Source organism: Mustela lutreola, chromosome 4 (genome assembly GCF_030435805.1).
Source record: "Mustela lutreola isolate mMusLut2 chromosome 4, mMusLut2.pri, whole genome shotgun sequence".
In the NCBI taxonomy this organism is placed as follows: domain Eukaryota; kingdom Metazoa; phylum Chordata; class Mammalia; order Carnivora; family Mustelidae; genus Mustela; species Mustela lutreola.
Genome location: NC_081293.1, coordinates 17,408,167 through 17,431,047, shown reverse-complemented (window position 1 = coordinate 17,431,047; position 22,881 = coordinate 17,408,167). Strand labels below are relative to the sequence as shown.

General features: G+C 38.6%; 1 protein-coding gene and 1 long non-coding RNA gene across 22 annotated transcripts in view; one reads left to right on the top strand and one right to left on the bottom strand.

Annotated features, from left to right (window-relative positions):
* Positions 1-22,881, top strand: part of VTI1A (vesicle transport through interaction with t-SNAREs 1A) — a 351,501-nt gene that overhangs the window by 179,833 nt on the left and 148,787 nt on the right. The gene's annotated exons all lie outside the window — the stretch shown is intronic.
* On the bottom strand, positions 1,875-13,408 carry LOC131830688 (uncharacterized). The gene is made up of 3 exons (XR_009353294.1): positions 13,240-13,408; positions 4,231-4,414; positions 1,875-2,097 (listed from the first exon to the last, which is right to left on the bottom strand). It is a non-coding gene; the product is annotated as an uncharacterized LOC131830688 (long non-coding RNA).

The window sequence follows — 22,881 nt, the reverse complement described above, 5'->3', positions numbered from 1 at the left end:
ATGTAGAGTTTTCCTTCCATAAGCCAGCTCCCACCCTTGCACCCCTTTGCACGCACACACACACAACAGACAGGAGGAGCCATGTTAGCCTTTGTGAATGACCAGAGCCAGGGTTCCACCCAGCAGAAATTGACAGCACAGTGTTAAGACAGAAAGGCTTTCAAATAACCGAAATCACTCTTGGAGCACCAAGTTAACATGTATCGCATTTAAAATGTAATAAATGCAGTATTTATAAACTTATATGTGCCTCGTGACTTTTGTGTCAGCAGGGTTTCTGTAGGCCTCTATTTATATCAAATAAACTTCAAATATTCCAGAATGTAGACCGCATCTGGCCTCATTTTTGAAGTGTCCCTCTAGGAACATTTCTAAAATAGTAGATTGTTCCAATTTTTTTCCTAATGAGAAAAATCCATGTGTTCTGTGATTATTAATAATAATGGCTTCAAATAAATTATTGACTGGTTGCAATGGAATGTACTTTCGAGCAGCTGAGGAGCTCTTTGGAAAAGAACTCTGATTCCCACTGCAGGGTGTCTATGCTGTTCCTCTGACCCGTCTACTTCACCAGTTCCACCAGCTAGCAACCATCCAGGCAGAGCTGCTCAGGGGTCGATGAGGGTAAGATAAGACAAGGTGAAGAATTCATGGTTCAAGATCGTAGTGATAGTTGATAAAAATTTAAAAGGTATTGATGATTTGTATTTTCTTCAATGTAAGAATTTGGAAGCTTTTTTTTATAAATTTCAACAAATTCACTAGACTGACACATACACACAAACACTCATAAGCATACTATCTATGTGTCTGTTTCTGTAAACCTATGTAGATAGATTCTGTATATCTGTCTATATAGAGATAGAGAGGCCAAGTGACTTACCATTTATGAAGAATTGTACGGGTAGAGGAGTGAATGATGTTGGTTTTCCCTGCCATGCAGAAGTTCCTTATAGTCTGGGAGGGGAGGTGGGCTTGAACGCAGTCAGTCATTGTTTGATAGTTGTACCTTGTGTGCACAGTACCAGACACTCTACTAGGCTCTGGGCTAGAGAGAACAAAATCCCAAGCCCTGGGATATGTGCCGTAATAGTGGCACAGATAGTGAATTGATCTGAGTCCAGAGGTGGGAGAAGCATTGCCAGCAAGGTTAATCATGAAAGGCTTCTAGGCAGTGGCAACATTGGAACTGTATTTAAATGTATTTCCCCATGCATAAATCTCTGCACATGTTTTCTCTTTCTATTATATTAACATTTTGAGACATGTAAGTCGCTGATCAGTTATAATTTTTTAAATATCTTTGATTTTGTAAGGAAATCTTTAAAAACTCCAGCTTTACTGAAAATAGTCCAAGATCATTTACTATGATTTAAAGTATTCATAAAGCAAGGTGATTATTACTCTTGAGACTATTGTACAAAGCCCTGAAGTGTGTTAGACATAGGCCAGAAACCTCTCTCCTTTGTTATATTTTACCAGTCTGTTAGGTTAAAAAAAAAAAAAAAAAGTCTATCCTTTTTGGCTATTCCTGCTCTATCTTAGACTCTTGAAAAATAGAATTTTATGTGCACAATCTAGAGGGAGTACATTGAAGAATCCTCTGTCTGTATTGCATATGCTACCATAGACTTAGAAAATCAAGAGAAGAACAGAAAAAAAACACTTTGCTTAGTAGTGTGCACATCTTCATTTTCCTCAAGTTGCGTAACTAACTAAATTAAGGCAGTGCCATCAACATTGCATCTCTGTTGACATTGAACGCTGCATAGCTGGAAAGAAAGGGATGCATGTATTTTTTCCATTTGCTATTTCAATAGTCTAAATCGCAGTGGCAAATGAAAATACAATTGAATCTCAAGTGAATGGCCAGAAACACCGTATATTTTATGAAATATGGCAGCATAATGAATAGGAGGTAAAAAAAAAAAAATGTCCTAGCTTTCAAGTCCTGATGGTTTTGATGTGATTGAATCATAGTGCATTCTGTTTGATGTCTAGGCTTTGCTATTCAGATACACTGCAAAGTATGTGCATCGCCCTGTCTGCACAGTGCACTTGGCAACCCGGCACGGATGGAGTTTGTTTTCCCCGCACCTGCAAGAAACATATATATGCAGAGTCAAATTTAAGTAGGAGTATTTTAATTCTCCTAATTGTGATAGATTTCCCCACACAGGGAAAACTATCAGTCAGGTACAAAAGAAACTGCTTAGGATTTGAAGGAATTTGACAATTTTGTTGTAGTTCCTAGCCTGGCAGGTGGTAATAATGCCTATGCCAGCACTGTCAAAATATGAAAATTAAAGTGACGATGGGTTTTAATGAAATCCATTTGACAAATATAATTAAGGTGTTTTAATATGAAGTCCTGTAATAAAGACTACCGGTGGACTCCCTGAGGTCCTGACTAATTGTGTAGATTGCTTTTAAGCTTTGAATAGTTTTATTGGATAATGAACTGTTAAGAAGTGTTAGATCTTTCTTAAGCAGAATTTGGTTTGAAAAAGAAGAGGAGAGACAGGCCTGAGGTGTGGCATTTTAAACATAATTAGAAGAGAGATTTAAGTTAACATCTTTGATCTTGCTGTCAGTTTTTGATTAGAGCTGTAAATGCTTTAATCAAGTGTAGTGTAGTCATTACATTTCTAACTGTTTTTTAAACTGCGAAATTACCGAGACATTGACATCAATTTTAACACATTCTGAAAATTTGCAGGAGAATTGGGTTTCTCTGTTGAGTGTTTGCATTAGAATAATACTGACTTACCAACCTTAAACACAATAGCAAAATTAGATGGTGGTGAGAACTAGTTTGATTTTGGGGATGGATAGACATAGCGACACAATAGTACAATTACTTGATATTTATTTTGCTTTCTAGGAATGTACTTGCAAGTTGAAAGCACTCATCCTATGAAACTATCTCATTAAAATGTATAGATGAGTAATAACCTCAAACTGTTCAGCTGAGGATTTTTTTTTTATTTGTGTTGTTTGTAAGACAACTTTATAATATTAAATGTTCTTAACTTTAACTTTTAAAGAACCAGTGTTCACCGAACATCTTACTGCGATCATCTGATGGCATGCTTGGCGTTTCATTTTTATGCCTGGTGGGTACATAATAAGCACAAAGTAAATATTTGTTAAATGAATGAGTAATCAGTTCACAATAGCTGCATATGTAACCCACTTGAATTATTTTCTCAAAATTAAATAAAATCTGAATAAGTGAAGTATAAAGGAAAAGTACATTTCCTCTCCCCCCTGCCACCTGTCTTGACCCAGTTACTCATTATAGGGTATAAATGGGTATATATTTGGTATTTCTGATTGGTTTCAGATAAGTCACTAAAATGATGAGTTAGACCAAGGCTATGTGGGATTCTCCTTGGTGGAAATCTGCCTTCCTAGCATTTCACCCACGATGGCAGAAGTGATAGGGCTATTTTAAGGAGCCGTGCCCCCAGGGCCGTTCAATGACTGTAATAAAGAGTCCACACTGATTACATGGTCTTGAACTTTCTGCTTGTGTATTATGTGTTACGTAGGATATAAAATGAAGAGTTAAGAAGTCTGGATTCTAATCCAAGCTCTGCCTGAGAAGGCATTTAGAAAAATTGCTTTTCTTTGGGTGATCTAATCCAACCCCCAGGTGGAATAAGTAACTTCTAAATTTCTGCGGACTCTAGAATTCTGTTGGTCAGTGTCTAGCTCTCTAAATGAGTCTCTACCACCTTTATCCTTTTAGCCTTTCTAACTTTAATGTTCTCCACTTTTTACCCACCATTCATTTATCCATCCATCTATCCAGGAAGTATATATTAAGCATCTTTATGTGCCAGGCATTATGTAGAAAAGAAACACCACCAAGTAGCAATGTACTACTTCTAGGTTACCTGATACCAGAGGTGGAGAGTTGAGTAGATGCCAGAAGTAGGGAGTGGGAAAAAATAATGTGTTTTTATCATCAACTTTGATTTATGTGCCACTGGGTGATAGATAAGTGTTTATGAGTAGGAGTAAAGGGACCAGATGGCTTTCAACGTTTTTATCTGCAAATACTGCTAGAAATAAAATCTTTCTTATAGATTAACCAACTTACCCAAACCATTGTTTTCAATATTTATTGTTTACAGTTAATTTCCAGTAAGTATTATGCCTATTCTGAATCTGAAGCTACAGTGGAAAAAAAAAATACGAATCAGTGTTTCCACAGGTCCTTACCTTTGTCCTCTAAGATCTGGAAAGAAATGTGTTACACAGTAGGGTATCAGTTATAGCTAGGTTGTGCATAGACACTCCGTTTTTAAATTGTGTCAGAAGATATTCATATCCTTGTGAAGCAGATGATTATGGGGGGTTGGGGGAGACCTGGGTTGGAAGTCATGAGATGTGGATTCCTGGAGACCTGCAAAGACAATGAACAGATTAATTGATTTGGCACATTTGGCACATTCTTCTATTTAGCACTTGTCTGTACACTCTTGTGCTTTGCTCTAGTGGTGGGGATTCTCCTACCATTCTACCCCACAGAAGCGTGAACTGCTGCCTCTTGGGGGGGGGGGCATGCTTTATTTTTCTTTGTATCTTCATAGTGCCTCTCAATAACCGGCTCTCAATAATATTTATTGAACCAATTCTCCTCCTACTTCCAATGTCAAACTCATATCCATGGGCAAATTGTTTCATCTTTCTGGGAGAGTTCATCAAGATTTCCAAAAAAGGGGGAAAAAATGGGTCAAGCATCCACGGACAAATGAAAATGATACAGACTTTTCCTTTACCTCCATGGGAATGATGTAAACCACTTAACTCTCCAGCCCACTCCCAAAGGAAATAAAGATTCTCCAAGGTGACCATGGCAATTTTCACTTTCCGTTTATTTTTCAGTGCTTTGAAATTCTGATGAAAGACCCATAGAATGGAGAGGGAATGTTTAGGCGCGATCCCTTCTGAATCCATAGATAGAGTCTGAATCAGAGTCAGTCTGCTTTTAAAATCATCAACACACTATTTCCCACTGTATTAGGTGTTCCTTTGAAGTCTCTCATACCGAGCTCTGACCTCATTTCTCAAGATGTATCCACATTTTCTAAATGGGAGATTTTGGCAAATATAAGACAACCCCAAATACAAAATACTTTTGATTGTTAGTTTCCATTGAATACTTAAGGGCATCAATAAGATAAAGTATGATATGCGTACTCTGTAGTAGTAACTGGCATTTCATTAAAGTTGTTTAGACTAAAAATGGGTTTTCGTCATGAGTTACGTGTAGATTCATTTACTGCCATAGCAGAATGTTTAGGATCACACGTAGAGACTTTTCGTAAAACAATTCATATATTATACATTGCCTCTACATTGTTCTTAAAGGGAACAGGGAGCTAATCTACATAGAAATTACACATCTGGGTTGACTTGTAGCTTCTTAGGAAAAAGCAAAAAGATTTTCCACCTTCATTGGACTCGGGGTTTAAGAATAAAAATTTGAGGGGCGCCTGGGTGGCTCAGTGGTTTGGGCTGCTGCCTTCGGCTCGGGTCATGATCTCAGGGTCCTGGGATCGAGCCCCGCATTGGGCTCTCTGCTCCGCAGGAAGCCTGCTTCCCTCTCTCTCTCTCTCTCTCTCTCTCTCTGCCTACCTCTCTGCCTACTTGTGATCTCTGTCTGTCAAATAAATAAATAAAATCTTTAAAAAAAAAAAAAGAATAAAAATTTGAGAAATGAAAATCAGCTCAAACCATATTCATTCTCATTCCGTCTTGCTCTCACTAAGGGAAGAAAGTTAATGGTTTGTGCCGACTGCTACCTCTGTGAAACTAGAGGGTTTTTGAAATTTGTCGGAAGGTGCTGTTTATTATATGTGGTGGCAGTCCTAGGACATGGCTTGCTTCTTTGTTACTGATGGCCTCGTCGTCAGGTTTCTGAGAACAGTGCTGGCACCAGCCTCAGTGCACCAGATTCTAAAATGGTATCATCCACTTTAAACACCTTAAATTGTCTTTAGGGTAAACTGATATTGAAGTTCGTGAAAACATTGTAGACAGTTCAAAAAGAGATGCGTTTTCCTATGGTACTGAAGAATCAAGAATAATTTTGAATTCATTCTGCCTTATTCTGTCTCACGTCTTAAAGATTTGTTGTTGTTATTCTTTTGGTAGGAGCCTTAAACATTCTCTCTACTCAGCAGTCCTTTTTTCCCCCTTTCTTTCTTTTTTTGGGGGGGAGGTGATTTTGAACTTCTAACTTTGTTATACAATTTTTTAAAAATATGGCATTCGCTTTCGAACCAGAGTTTAGTAGGACATAAAAAATCCCTAATTAACCGTTCTTCAGCCTGGATGAAATGTGTAGTGGGTTTGAGTTTGTCAGTGGGTATAATATATACCTATTAAATACTCTGTTTAATCATCTTTTCAGACTTGGAGACTTCTGGGTTTACTTGCTGTATAACACATATTTTATTTGTATTTCGATGTTTGGGTGTGTGAGGTTTTTTTGTAAGGCTTCAGTCACTTTTCCTACACCTGAAGAGGAGAATGGGATTTGCCAGTGATAAATGGGGAAGTTGACTAGCTAACTAATAAAGATTTGTCTTAATCAAGTATGATTTGTCAGAACAGGAGCGCACTGGGGTCAGGGCGCGCGCAATGAATTATACAGCAGTCACAGGAGGAAAGGACCCGGCAAGAGGCCTCATAAATATGCTGCCATTCCCCACTGCTAATTCGTATTCAAAGAGTACCCTGCACAGCCATTTTTAGGTTGCTGAGCTGTTCATCAGCTTCCCGAGCTTTCTGTTTGTGTGGAAAAAAAAAGAAGTTTCCTTATGTTTCGGCATCATCTGGGTTCTCAAGGTATTTCAGTCCCCAAGACTGGATTGATGCTGATAATCTGAAATGTGCCTTATTACAGGACATCATGTGTAATGTTTATTTAGTGCCTACTATGGGTTCTGCAACATAACTGTATACACAGCGCTTGGTGGGGGGGCCTGCAGATGTACAAGATACTCTCCCTGCTAGAAGACGTTTGAGAAGCTTTCTTATAATCTTCAAATATTGTCTCTGTAAATTCGAATACATCTGTGAAAGGAAAAGCCATCTGCCCTCACATTAAATATGTCCTCCCAGTGAAGATTTCCAAAACTAAAAATAGCCCTTACTATTTCCCGAAGTTTGGCTTACGTGAAATACATGGAAGATATTTTCTTGGGTTTCCACGAAGCTTGTCTTTCTGACCCATGTTTCTTCTCTTCATATTAAACATAATGTTAAGTACTGCTCTGTGGCTGAAGAGCTGAAGGCCAGCTCGTGTGTTGTGCTCAGCTCTATTTGGCATGACGTCCTCTTTTGCTCTAGAAGGTCAAGATAGGAGAGCAGCCCTGACTCAGGAGAGACCTGACTTCAGAGTTTCTTTTATGCTTAAGTGACCTATTAGATGGTTTTCAGATGAGATTATAATCACGACAAAATAGTTTGTTGTATCTCAGTATCTAAATTGGGCAACAGAGATAATGGCGTCCTCTTTTAACGACATTAGTAGTTAATAATTGGTTTCTTTTTGATGAAATGATGTCTGTATTCAAATAATAAGAGTAGTCGGGGCGCCTGGGTGGCTCAGTCATTAAGCATCTGCCTTCCGCTCAGGTCATGATCTCAGGATCCTGGGATCGAACCCCTCTTCCATTGCCGCTCCTCCTGCTTATGCTCTCTCGCTCTGTGAGATACCCAAGTGAAATCTTTAAAATATATATATAATAATAATAGTAGTAACAATAAAAAATTTTTCAAATTATTTGACAGCAGACTTACAGCAAAAAAAAATAAGTCAATGAACTTTGTATTTCCCACTTCCAACAATAGTTCCTCCAAGGAAAGGTTGAAAAAGAGAGTTGGGAAGGTCCACTTTCTCCATTCCTGCTTTATCACAAAAAACTGTTAGCAATAGGGCTATGACTTGAGTTTTTCCTGAAACCTCCTTAGAACCTTGGCCTCAGTCAGGAATGGAAAAGGAGCACAGTTCTCTGGTTGCTGACCGTTGAGAAATCTGGCATGACTGCCAGCAGGACGTTTACAGTGGAGTGTAGTAGAATGTGGAGAATTTTATAGTGATGGCTATTTATTTGCTTCAGGTAGAAGAAAACCCACCTACACTGCGAATCAAAGCTGAAACAAAGGGGCCCGGGAGTATGGTTGAGCTGGAGCTTACTCAGTGCGGTTTCTGAGCTCCACATAGACAACCCTCAGGGAAACCAAAGCCTACCACCCTTGTGAATGACACCATGAAGATATTGACAAGGCCGTGCAGGTAGACAGGTGGTGAAGACAGAGCGGAGAGATAATCCAGTCCTCAGAAACGCACAGTCTTTACGTCGGCAGTCGCTGTTTTCTCACAAAGTACAAAATGCTCACAGTCTTGGAAAGGAATTGGAGACCCTGAAGTGGAGGGGGAACGAAAGAGCTGGGAAAAGAAGCCAGCAGGGAAATAGACCCTATGTGAGGTTCTTGGGCCTTAGAAAACCCATCTTGTTTTTCTTCCTTTCAAATAGGAGTCATTTTTAATTTTTTTATCTGTCCTTATAGTCTCATCCTTGTAACTGATTTATGACATTCAGAAAGTCATAAAACGTGTAGCTTCCCTTTTTGGTCTGTGTTTTTCCAAAGTGTTACTCCGTATTGTGAGGCCAGGATGCCTGTGATGTTGGCCTTTTCTGGGGTCCTGAAAGCCCATGTGTGCCAGTGGCTACAACCATCGACTTGGGGATCAACCAGACATGTTTTCTGTGGTTTGGTTTGGTTTGGTTTGGTTTTTTCCCAAGTCTAGTGTCAAAAGGATTAATTCTTACTGTGCTGGATGTGCAGGCATGGGTTTGGAATGCTGGCCAGCCTTGGGCAAATTACTTAACCTCTCTGGGCTTCAGAGTCCTTATCTATAGAAAGGGTTAATAATAATCTACTTCATATGGTGCTTGTGAAGATTAAATGCAGTGTCTGTCAGGTGCTTAGCTCACTGTCTGGCGTACAATGAAGCAGTCAATAAATAGTAGCCCAAAATAAAAAAAAACTTTCCCTGGAGGGAAACATTCATTGCGATATTTTACACACAGCCTGTAAGCAATAAACTTTTGTTGGGTATATATCGAATGAATGAAATCATTTTTCATCACCAAGAGTTTAAGCATGCATGCCTTTTTCCCCTCAAAAAAGTTCTATCTCGGGCGCCTGGGTGGCTCAGTGGGTTAAGCCGCTGCCTTCGGCTCAGGTCATGATCTCAGGGTCCTGGGATCGAGTCCCGCATCGGGCTCTCTGCTCAGCGGGGAGCCTGCTTCCCTCTCTCTCTCTCTGCCTGCCTCTCCATCTACTTGTGATTTCTCTCTGTCAAATAAATAAATAAAATCTTTAAAAAAAAAAAAAAAAGTTCTATCTCTACTTGCTAATACTCTAACACGGAAGTTTGGTAAAGGACTCAATTTTACTGGTTCTCTAGCAGAGCCTATTGTGAGATATAATTAAAAATTCTGTTTAGGATTATGCTAATAGGTTCAATATACAGGCTTGCCGACGAAGCCTAATAAATTCTCTGTTGTATTTAGAAACAATAGTAGCTTTGTTTAATTCTGTATTTTAGAAACTCCCAGTGTCATAGTGCTTGCTAAGAAAGGCAAACAATAGTAAACTATTTTTTAAGGACTTTTACTAAAAGAAGTCTCTAAGTGCATGTTTTGTTATATACTATCCTTTTAAGGTCAAACTGATAACTCATTTTACAAAATTGAATGATTCTCTACTGTTCTTCACCTGACATTGACCAGCAGTTACCATCTGATGAGCTAGATTATCCAAATCCATATTTATTTAGCCTTTTCTTTAATGTCAGAAGGATAGCATAAATACTAGGAAATCTTTAGCTCCCTCATATATCTTTTATTCTTTTTTAGGAAGACAATAATTTAAGCTCAGTTTGGATCTTTTATCAGCCACAAATTTCAAGTTGAGAAATAGTACAAAGGCCACATTACCTTAAAACCCTGCTAGCATAAACAATGGATTTGGGAACACTGGAAAAAAAAAATTCAATTAAAAAAAAAAAAACCCTGCTAAAATTCACCATAAAATCATCCATCCTTTTTTCATTCACTGATTACCTTATCTCGAGTTTCATTAATTTCTACCTCTTTAAATGTCAGTGTCTACAATGCAGGGCCCTTCTATTTTGGAGTTATTCAGGAATAAAATGTCTCCATCTTTTTGGCTGCTTCGTGATATTGTATAAACTCTTCCCCTTAGATTTTAGAGTCCTCTGTAGATGGCTCTGGATTACTTCTGTGTGTTTATGTATGATTCCAGTTAAGCTTTACTTACAAAAACAGGCCATTGGCTAGACTGGCTGAAGGGCCCTTACAGATTTCTACTCTAGAATAGCTGTTCTCAAAGCATAGCCCCAGGAAGCCAGCAGCATTCACATCATCTGGGGACTTGTTGGGAAGGCAATATCTTGAGCCCCACTTTAGACCTACTGAATCAGAAACTATGGAGTGTGGGGCCCAGAAATTTGTGTATTAACAATATGGCTTACTTTTGTTAATTGCTTGATCTATGGACCCATCTTCTTCCACAAGAAGAAGTGTCTTACCATAAAAGATCAAGCAAGTATACCAAGAGCAGAAAAAAATTGACTCAGGACAGAAGACAGAAGCCAAGAATTAAAAGGAAGATTTGTGTGGGGGCAGAGAGCAGAGGAGGAGTTCACTCTATGAAGAAATCCTAGAGCAATGCTCTAACAATTAAGGATTAAGCTCACCCAGAGCTTCCTAGGATTCAGGCCAAAGAAGAAACTATGTTGGATTACGTAGCTTAGATTGTTACACAGTAAGAAATTAATTATTTCCTGTACAGTCAAAAAAATTTTTTAATCGGAAAGGGGAGGAAGTGTGGGGGTGGTCTTTTAAGACAAACCAAGAAATGTGATGAGTCCTATACTTGAAATCAGCTTCACTAAAACAGCATAGAAGCATTCCTTGTTTCATAATTTCTTAAGCAAATCTCATGAGTACCGAAGACCCAGAGCTGAAGGGGTGAGTTCCCTATCGGAGCCAGTTATGTAGCACTAGAGACCGTTGAGGGATAAGAGCCGGAAGTCCTTCACAAAAAGTTTAACAATACTTCCAGAAATGTTTAAGAATAAAAATGTCTGGACCCCATTTCCAGGGATTCTAATTTAGTCAGCCTAGTATGAGGTCTACACAACTCTGTTAATTTCAAGTTCTATGAATGTGTCTGGTCTAGAAACAGAGGAGCACACCACCAGATTGCCATTGACTCTCCCCTTTAAATTTCAGTTGTCACCCGCAGGCTTTTGAAAGAAAGAAATGGCAGAAAATTCAAAAATGAGAGTACTAGCTGAAAGTTGAAAAGTGGGTATTCTCTACTGTCAATTGAAAAAAAGACCCCAATGCTATAGATCTAGGATAGCAAGTAGGCCTTGTCCCCTGTGCCCACTCTGATCAATTGGAGTTGATTGCCTGGGGCGTTGCAAAGAGAGAGGTAGTTACAAGGCATGTTCAGGGGCAATGTGATTGATTAATAATATCTTCCAGGTGTTTGGTATCAAAGAGTGGCAGCCTGTGTGGCGTATGTTTGTTGACTTTGCTCTCAGAACTAGATATGTGGGTAGCAGAAATGACACCTCGTTGAAAAATTAAAGAAACTGATTTTATCCCTGTGAAATTTGATTTCCAAACTTTAATATTTCTTTAATTTCCAAGCTGCCTTTAATGCCAGTCTTCTCACCTGCTCAATTTTTCCCCATAAATTTCCAACATGATTTCCTGCTGACATTTCTTGAGTGTTGATCAAGGATTTTTAGATCAAAACTGTGTGTTTCTTAGTACTAAAATTCAGCAGCATCAATGTTCAAGGCCTCGTCTCTGCCTGTACCCATTGTCCTATGCTCTTCAGATTCTATAACTGTCTTTTTTCATTTTACCAATATATCCATGCTCCCTCCTGCTACTTTAACCTAGTGTCTGTTTTCAGTGTGTTCAGAAGAGTCAAGATATGAAAAAATATTGTGTAAAATATGACATTTCAATTTACAAATCAATGAAAACTTTGGTTCAGACTTTAAGTTAGGGTATGAATGCATAAGATATATAAGAAGATAACTTTTCCCAGGTGAATTCTGAATATTTTCTGTGAATCAAAAATAGCTCTGCAGCCTCCTACCTCATACCAGAAACAAAAATTAAATCATAATGGGCCAAAGATCTAAGTGTGAGGACCAAAACTATGAAACTCTTAGAAGAAAACATATGGATAAATCTTTGAGGCCTGGATTTGGCAGTGGATACTCAGATGTGACACCAAAAGCATAAGCAACAACAACAACAACAAACAGATAAATTGTACTTCACTCATGCTGAAAACTTTTGAGTATCAAGAAACACTGTATCAAGAGAGTAAAAAGACATCTTCACAATGAGAGATGTCTGATTACATGACATGTCTGATAAGGGTCTAGTATCCAGAATATAAAAAAAAAAATCTTAACAGCTTCCCCAACCAAAAGACTAGCCAACTTAAAAATGGACAAAGGAATCGAGTAGACATTTCTAGACAAATGGCCAGCGAGCTTCTGAAAGGATGCTCAACATCATTCGTCATTAGGGAAGTGCAATCAAAACCACAATGAGATGCTACTTTACACCTACCAGGAAAGCTAAAAATGGAAAACAGTAAGTGTAGCCAAGGAGAAATCGGAGCCCTCGTATGTTGCTAGTGAGAGTGTAAAATGGTATAGCCGCTGTGGAAAACAGTTTTGTGGTTCTTCAAAAGCTTAAATACAGCATTACCATATGGTCCAGCAGTTCCTCTCCTGGGCAAATACCCAGAACAGATAGAGAAATGCTTGTATGTGAGTATTCATAGCAGCACTGTTCACAAAGCAGTGGAGGGTGGACATGTAGAAACAACCGAAATACCCATCAGTGGTTGAGTGGATAGACAAAATGTAGTTTATCTGTATAATGGACTATTTTTCAGCCACGAAAATGAGTGATACCTGCCACAATATGAATGACCTTTGGAATCGTGAAGCTAAGTGAGAGAAGCCAGTTCGTACTTCAAATTGATATTACTTAAGTAATTTTTAGTATTTAATCTGGAGATCGCCAGCTATGCATGTGTGTTCCTTGTATGGTTATATATTGACCCGCGTCTATTGCCAAATACCTGACTCGAAAGGAGTGAAGCGATCCCATCCTTCAGGCCATCTTTCCCTTCTAGCTTCAGGTCAAATTCACGGTAAAAATATATATAGACCAGAAAAATATATATACCAGGAAAAGGAATGGCAGTGCCAAAAATTCTGGTATCATCTTTCATCACATACGACAATTGAGCTTCTGTGATTTTATCTGCTCCTGATTCCATTCCAGAACAGTGAGTGCAGTGTTCTCCTGTTATGCTCTGTTATGCTCTGAACATGTCTGAAGCCAGGTAATATGTTCTATTCCATATCTGTGTACTTGTGTGGGTGTTGGGAGAGGGGCAGAGGAGAGAGGTTGGAATGTCTTCTCCCAATTACCTGCTTTTCACAGCAAGAATGAGCTACTTAAATATATTAAATTTTCCACCTCCCAGATTCATTTGTTAAGAATAACAAATGCAGGGGTTCTTGGGTGGCTCAACTCTTGGTTTTGGGTTCCGGTCATGATCTCAGAGTCCTGGGATCAAGCCCCACATTGGGCTCCCCACTCAGTGGGGAGTCTGCTAGTCTCCTTTTCCCTTTGTCCCTCTCCAGGTTTGTGCTCTCCCTCTATCTCTCTGAAATAATAAATATTAAAAAAAAAAAAAAAAGAATAACATATTCTCCTTGCCAAAGTGAACAGAGAGAGGAGAAATGGGTCAGTGGGATGGACATTTCACAATTCTGTATAAGAATTGGCCCTTTGTTTTTTTTTAAAAGAACAGAAATAAATAGACTGAAGCCAAAAGGTTTGGATAATTATAATACTCCTTTGCTGTTTGTATAATCTAATACTCTTTTGCTGTTTGTATAATCTGTAAAGAACAGAAAGTTATTTCAGTTAGGGCCATGAACTCACAGCACATTTGTCCGTAGAGTGCTGCGGTTCTTGAATGGGAATGATACTCGAGAAGTACAGAGACCGTCTCCTATCCCACTCCTACCCAAGCTATTGGAAAGGCCTTTCTTGGGCACTGACATTTTATTTGTTTTTTACTTTTTTCATGAATTCCAGGATAGATAACATACAATGTTATATTAGTTTCAGGTGTGCAGTACAGTGATTCAACAATTCCATACATCTCCCAGGGACACTGACATTTTAAAAGTGTACCAAAGTATTAAAGTTCCTTATCACCCGCATTGTAGTGCATTTTGGACTGGACATTTTAAATACAGTTTATTTTATTTGTTTGTTTGTTTCTTTGTTTGTTGCCATAAGGTTCAGTGACATAAGGACTCAGGAGACTTGGGTCACGGTTGCAACTCTCTTGGGTAATTAGCAGCGTGACCTGGATGACCTCCATCCCCGAATCCCTGTACCCTCGTTTGTTCATCTGTGCAGTTACTTTTAAGGTTCCTATTTCTTCTAAAAAATCTGTGTATCTATTACGATACATGTATAGAAACTGACTGCAGTTTCAAGCTAAGTGGCTCCCATCAACAAAAATGTTCTGTGCACCTGCATATATGTCAGGCATTGCACCAAAAATGCTGGACAGACTAAGAAGAATAAGAAATGGCCTCTCATCTTTAGAGAAGGTTATAATCTAACGGGGAAGAAGGAACATAGAAGCCAGGAGTCACAAACTCGGATTTCACGGCAGCAAAGCGGGAACATAAATGAGTGAAACAGGTCAGATGGGGAGGTGGTCAACTGCATGGTATGGGGGGCTCTTATACACAGGGCAGCTGTATCTCAGTCCCTGCCCGTTTACCAGGTGGGAATGGTAACTCTAGGTTGCCACGAATTCCAAATTTCAAAAGAAACTAGAAGGCCAGCTTTTTATATGAAATCTGTTTTGTTTTGGTTTTTAAAGTCTTGTTGCCCCCCCGCCCAGTTCAGACATGTTCCATGAAGACAAAACATGTTTGCTGGCTACACGAGTTCTGTGGGGGTAACCAGTAGCGACTTCTGAATACACGGATAATTAGAATGTTATACATTCCATGATAGAAGCTGTCGTAGTTCACAAAGGATATAGAAAGTGATTAACTCTGCCCATAATGATTGCTAAAAAGGCTTTCTAATTACTTTCCAGTCACTTGTCCTAGTTTATAGCACTTTGGGGGTTTTCTTTGAGTCATTCATTCAACCTAGAGATCTGGGTGACGCTGAACAGGTCTCTCTTGTCTGCCAAGTAAATCCACGTTTGGCAAATTCCACAAGTGAACCTTTGGAATGTGTTTTGACAGTTTTACCCATTCAGGTTTGCTGCTGCTTCATCTCCTGGCTTTTACATTCTTTATTGAATGGTGAGAAAGGGATGTCCTTCTGCTCTGGTCTTTTTTCATAGAACAGAACATATTCATTCTCGTTTTTGAAAGCAGCTGTAATTAACATGGCGCCTTTTGTGTAACAAGTTCGGTTTGCACAGTACCTGCTCAATTCCAAATCATCGCTATTGGTGATACAGCAATCCACTGACTGATGTCCGAGGGCTCCGGGAGTAGTGTTTGTTAATTATCTCCAGCAAACCAGGTAACTAAAGGGAGGTTCCACTCCTGTGACTTGGATGAAAGTGCTGTTGATGATTTCTTTAATTGCTTAGTGATAGATTTGATCATCTTAAAGCAAAACAGAATACATATGCACCTGCTAAGGAGGTAATATTAAATCATAATTGCTAAAAATGAAGAAAGGTGGGCCGTGCATACTCTTTTGCTGTATGTCTTTTAAGAATGCTTAAGTTTACCTTCAGTTTATATGAATGTACAGTTTTCTGTAATAATGGCATCATCCAAGTGCTTGTAAATATTTTATACTACATAGTAAATTCAGATGTCCTCTGAGGCCCAGCAGGCTACTGTATGAAGCAGTCCACAGTTATAGACATGGGCAATCTAAAGAGTGTATGACTTGCTTAAAAGCATTCAAGTTTGAACTGTTTCTTGTTTTCTTTCTTTTTTTTTTTTTTAACATTGCCAAGGTGGTGGGGGTGGGGGTGGTGCCCCAGTGATGGGAATACGTCTTTGGTCCTGGTTTGGGCCTTATGCTCTAGTTTGTTTGCATACTGTATGGAGAAAAGAGGCATTAAGATTTTATAGAGTCATTGAGTTCTAATATTTTAGAGGAACAAGGGGCATTGAAGATTATCCAGTCTAAGACTGTCATTTTACATTTAAGGAAACTGAAGCCCAGAGAAAGGAAGTACTTTACCTAAATTAAAGCTCCAATGGTTACTTCTTATTTTCTTTTAAGTGGATCTTAAAAGCAGGGGGAATTGGGACACCCTTCTAGAGATGATATTTCCATCTTCTCCAGTATAATAACCATTAGCCACATGTAGTTACTGAGCACTTGAAATGTGACTAGTGCTAGAGAGGAGATGAATTTTAAATTTAATTTTAATATTTAAATAGCTCCATGTGGCTAGTGGGTACCATATTGGACAGAGAAGCTTAGGGATTACAATTTTCATCCCTAATTTATCAGTCTACCTTAAAGAAATATGCTGCTTCACATATAACTTAACAACCGGTCAACAGTATACTCCTGTTTGTCTACTCTCCATCCTTTGTGCTCTGGTTTTCATATATTTATTCTACATGTGTTGTTTTATTTTTACTTTATTTGGATCTGAGTTCTGTAGATCCAGATTTCCATCTACTTTCATTTCCCTTCAGCCTGAAGAATTTCCTTTAACCTTTCTTGTAGCTCAGTTCTTCTGGATGATTCTCCCAGCTTTAAATGATCTAAAATTATCTTTATTTAACCTTACTTTTAAAGGACATTCTTACTGAATACACAAGAGTAGGATGACTTTCGCCCCCACCCCACCCCCAGCCCTATGGGATGGTATTCCAGTGTCTTCTTGCATTGTTTTCTGATGAAAATTCAATCCTCATTCTTATCATCGCTACATGTTGTTTTTTTCCCCTCTGGCTGCTTTTAAGATTTTTTATTTATCTTTAGTTTTTAGGAATTTGACAATGATGTGACTAGGTGTGGTTGTCTTTGTATTTATCTTGCTCAGAGCTTGTTGAACTTCTTTGATCTGTGGATTGACTTTTTTAAAATAAAGTTTGAAAAGTTTTGGCTGTTACTTCTTCAAATATTCCTTCTATCCTATTGCTTGTCTCTCGGAATCTCTTCTTTTGGGAATCTAATTGTATGTATGTAAAAGCGCTGGTTATTATCTCACAGATTGTTGATGCTCTGTTCCTTTTTCTTTTTTTTTTTTTTTACCCCAAACTTTGTTTCCTCCTTTAGTTTTGATAATTTCTATTAATCTGTCTTAAGTTCAAGTACTCTTTCCTGTACAGTCAATGCTACTCTATTTGGTCCATCCAGCGAATTTGAAACCATCCAGGTTTCAGATGCTGTATTTTTTTTCATTCTCAAATTTCATTTGGTTCCTTTGTAGAGTTTCCATTTGTTTTCCTAAAAAAAAATCTCTTCACCTATTAGGCTTACCTTTTCCAAGAATTTCTTTAACACCATTATAATACTTGTCTAAAAATCTTTATCTGCTAACTCTAATAAATAAGCCTTCTGTTGGTCTACTTACATAGGCTGTGTTTTCACTTTTCTCTTCCTCCCTCCTTCTTTTGCATGCCTTGAAATGGGTATAGCATTCCAGACATAGTATGAAAAAGGACAGTAGAGTCTAAATTTATTTTTCTCTGAAAGCATTTTATTTTATCTTATATTTGATCAATGGATTGATCAGATTCTTTCCAAAATTAAGTGGCGTCGGTGTTAAGCTGGATCTCTAATTAGATTGGATTTATCTGAGATGAGGGCACCGCCCCATCTGTACGTAGGCTCCCTTTTTTTTTCTTTTCCTTTTTCTTTTTTTTCTTCTTCTTTTTTTTTTTTTTTAAATCTTACCAGTATTCGATCTGGGAGTGGGTCTGCAGTTGTCAACATTTTGGGTTCATATTTGGGCTTAGCTCCTGATAGTATCTCAAGGATACAGACACCACAAGAATATGTAGAAATACGTGCTTTCTCTTTTTACTAATGAGCCCCTCCTCCACTGCCTCTTGCTTGACAAATTTGGAGACTTGAGGAGAATTACCAAACCAAGCCATTTGTTTTTTGTTTCAAGCTCATCCACATTTCATTCTGTCCTGCACTCCTACTTTTCCATAAAGTGTCTGAAGGATTTCATCCCTGAGAAGCTTCTCTGCGGCAGTCCTGTGCTTAACTCGGGCACTCATCCCAGTCTCTGCTCACATATGAGGGGCTTGTTCCTCTCTAGGATCTGTCAGAGCTTCCTTGCAGACACTGGACTTCCCACACAACAATGGTAATTACTTTGTCTGGATTTTTCTTGTTTCTGTGAGAGTCATTTACATCTTCCTGCATCCTAACTGGAAGTAGAAGTTCCTCACGTGTCTTAAATTATCAAATAAGCAAAGATGGTAAAGGAAATGTCTTTTCCATTCCCTTACTGTTCCAGGCATCGGGAATTCAAAAGACTCTTCATGTCTAAGTAACATCGATACTGTGGATAACCTACCCCACTCAGGGCATGATGCCAGTTTGTGTCTAAGAAGTGTGCTAAATGCCAATGAATGGCTGACCCGAGCACCCCATGAGCTACTTCCTCCTGGGAAAGCTGTGTGTGACTTCCTTTGCTTTCCCAAAGCAATACTTTTATTAATTTGGTGACCAGAAGTTCGAAAGTCAGGTCCAAAATCCAGTACCCCGTGTTACTAGGAAATAATCACTTTGTGTTTTTCAATTGTGTTTGCTCGTGTCCTACAGCATACATATGAAAGCACATGCTTCAAAAAATAGCTCTTTGAAGGTATTTCTATGCAATCCCGCACCTCAGTGAAGTCCCTATATGGACGATAGCTGGATAATTATGAACCTTTTACCTGTTTCTAAAATTGCTAAGGAAATTTTGAGCATCAGAAAATAACCTTACCTTATCTTAGTTCTTTAAAGAAGGTGTGACTAGATATTGCACCTTAAAATAATTTGCTGGAAATCACATCCTTAACTAAGTTTGCAACAAGAAAATTAAATGGAAGTGTGATGAAAAATAATCAATTATTTTCTGGTCAGTGCACTGTTTATAGCATAATGGCTTTAAAATTTTTTTAATATTTTTGAATTTATCAGTGGAACATTTTCTGCTTAATTATATTTGAGGCTCCTTCTCTTTCAGTCATGTTTATATTATAACATGATATGAGCCACAGTCAGTTCTCTCCAAAACACAAGTCCAATAAATATTTGTTAAAGTTCCTTGATGTCAGTCTTATGATGGTTCAAGTGGCATTATTATTTTGAATAAAGAGCAATGATGCTTTATTTTGAATAAAGAGCAATAATGCTTTCCGTGGTACAGGCGCCTCAAGTTAAGTCTTATCTTTTGTGATGCCAGGCCAGTCCTTCAGGAAGTATCTTGCTAGATTTGTAGTTTCCTGCTTCTCTCTTCCTTGATGAGGCAGGCAAGCGTAGAGTGCCTGGTGTATATCTCCCAACCAACCCCAAATATCTTGAAAAGGAGAGGAAATGTTAGCCAAAATGCATTCTGCAGTCTGTAACCCCCCAAAAAGGGCCATAGACCAAGGATATGATTCATTCTGGATAATGTGAAAACAAAATCTCAGTGAGTTTGAGTGCCGTGCTCCCAGGATAATTCCCAGGACCCCTGTGGGAAGGATAGAAGAAGAAGAGCAGGAAGGAACTTTTCTTTCCAGGAATTCATTTGTCATGCTCATACTGACATGCGGAATTCCAGCACACGACATCGGTTTTGATTTTCTTTTATGCTTCCCATTGTTTCTTACTCTCCAGAAGATCCTCACAGTCAACGAATATAGCATTTATAAAATTTATGATTTCTCAAGTTCTCTCAGTGGAGGCAACATGGTTATTTCCCATTCTAAAAGCACCGTGAAAGATTAAAGAACTGAAAACTATAGACTGGGAATATCGGATCCATACTGGTTTAGGCCTACGAGCTCGTGTTCTTTCTTTATTGGAGTTTGGTGAGTGCTTACATCTTCAAGAAAAGTAAACCTAACAGTGTTACTATTTTTTTTAATAAGATGATCCCTAAATGTCTAATACTAATCTAACCAAGGGTAGTCTGTTTTAAAAATAATCCTTTCCAATTTTGTCTTGTTTTGTTTTGATTGGAGTAGGGGAACACATAATGAAAAAACCATACATAACTTTTGATATGTATGCATAACTTGTTTGCATGAATTTTTCCGTTCATTCTATAAGTGTAAACATTTCTGATACGCTTGGCCTGGACTTTGCTTTACTGGGGCATTAAAATTGAAGGTAGCAAGTAAGAAATGAAAAAAATAATTCTGTTCCAACAAATGGATGGTATCTCTGTATTAAGACCAAGGTGTGTGCACTCTTGCCAATATCTCTTCTCTTGCCAGATGGGTTAGGATTTCGGATGCTGAGATATTTCCCAGGAGATCGAGGGAGTGATTTAATACTCCTGGATAGGGTTGAGTTCTTTACGGCTTGTTCTATTGATTCCTCCAGTAGCAGACTATGGATCCATTCAGAATAGCTTTTCCCCTAGCAAACCTGATAGAATTGCGGATCTGTTAGCTGCATTCCAGTGTCGACTTCTCCACTGCCACACTTGATATGCTTTGAGAGCAAGGGTAGATCATAAACCTCTCATACACTTCATATACTCCTTTCGTGTACTTTATTTCTATCTCTCATTGCTTCCTTCCACAAACACTGGAAACACTATGCTGGTGACAGGCACAGTGATGATGACCTATTTTCTGTTTGTTTAAAATTATTTATCAGAATGCCATTAATCTTGATAGGAGAAAATATATAAGTAGCATTTTGCTGAAGTAACTGAAGTATTGATAGTGGCTCTAGATAGTTGAGATTTTGAGTTAAAATGAATTAAGATTGCTTAATTATGTTGCTTAAAGGAAGTCAGTGTCATACTTAATAAGATGACAAAATTGAATATTGCATCATCTACAGAAAAGAAAAATAACAGCTCTCATTGGTTTTTCCTTCTTCATTATTGGTTTCATCTTCTGCATTTATGGTGCCTCTACTGGGAGCCACATAGCTTACTCAATGTACCTTAAAGATATATTGAATAGAATTAATAAGAAGCTAACATCTGTCTGAAAGGAGATACTATACTAGGAAGGTACTTCACTGGAAAGAATTTTCAGAGTTAGTATAGGTATCAAAAAACATTGATACTGTTGCATTTAAGCATTTTTTATTACTTGGATTTTTTATCATGAAAGGAATAGACAGTCCTTTTTCTATTGTGCCATGAAAGACAAACTCTAAGGTAGCATTTGCCCTTTGGCTGCCGAATCTTCATGATTAGCACAAAAGTTCCTAAGCACAAGGGCTTGGTCTTCTTTAGGGGCCATGTCCCCAGCATCTACACCAACCACAGAGTAGGAACTCTTTGATTTTTCACTAAGTGCGTTGGTTCCCATGTATTATGCAATTACATGCATTTGTATGATATCCTATAGCTTTCAAAACATTTTTACTTAGGTTACTTTCATTTGTCTATAACCACAGTTTTGTGAGGAAGGTAGGACAGGTATTTTATCTTGGTAATACCCAGTTCCAGTGGGTTGTGGCGGACCTAGGATGGGAGGGGGCTCAGGTCATAACAGTCCACTGGTTCTCTGTATCGATCATCATCATTCAGTAAATGCTTATTATTGCTACAGGCCAGTCACCGTGTTAAGTATTCTAACTGAATTATTTAACCTTTACCTCAGTGCCTTGACATAGTATGATCTTCTTTCTATCATAGAGGCGAAAAACTAAGGCACAATGAAGTTAGGTAACATGCAGGGTCCCACAGCCATTAAGCATCGGTGCTGGGGATTAGGGGCTCACACAGTGTGAGTTCCCAGCCTAAACTCACCGTGTGGCCTTCCCACAGTTTTTAGGATATCCCTCTAAAAAGTTTGTTAGTACACATACATGAGCCCAATAACTGCTGTGGTGATTTCCTAATGACTTTATGAAATTATTTGCTACCATTGAAATAGATGCTTGTTGAGTGTTTCGCTACAAGGATAAGCCAGAGATAACTGTTGGTATAGGTTGTGGGTAAAGAGACAATGCAAAAGAAAAAAAAAGAAAAAGAAATGTGGAAATGCGATAGGTTGCCAGCATTATAGGTGAGTCGGATTGGTCTCCTTTTCTAATTGAAATAGGTACCTCCCAGGTGATGGAGACTGAGTCTGGGAAAAAAAAAAAAAAAGTATTCAAGGCAGCTGCATATTTGTCAGGTTAGGACATACCTACAGTCTCGTAAAAGGAGGAGAACCGATCCGTGCCAGCCAAGTGGGATGATCACGGCAGAGGAAAACCTTGTCAGAACTCAGCGTGTGCTTTTTAATGACTGTTCTAACCTGCCTATTCCTGTATAAATGGAAGTTCTGTCTGAAGCTTGAGCTCTCCCCAATCGAGTGTGAAGTCAGCCTCAAGTGTCCCAACTCAAATATCCACGGCAGCTGAGAACACACTAGGGGAGCCCTTGCTCCAATCCCAGAGAGAGTTCCACTGGCAATAAGGCACAGGAGTTGAGAGTTCAAGGACTATGTATGTAGGACAAGTACTTTAAAATCAAAATTGTTCTAACTGGAGTTTCGCTTGCATATGCAAAGCAATGCAGTAATGAAGT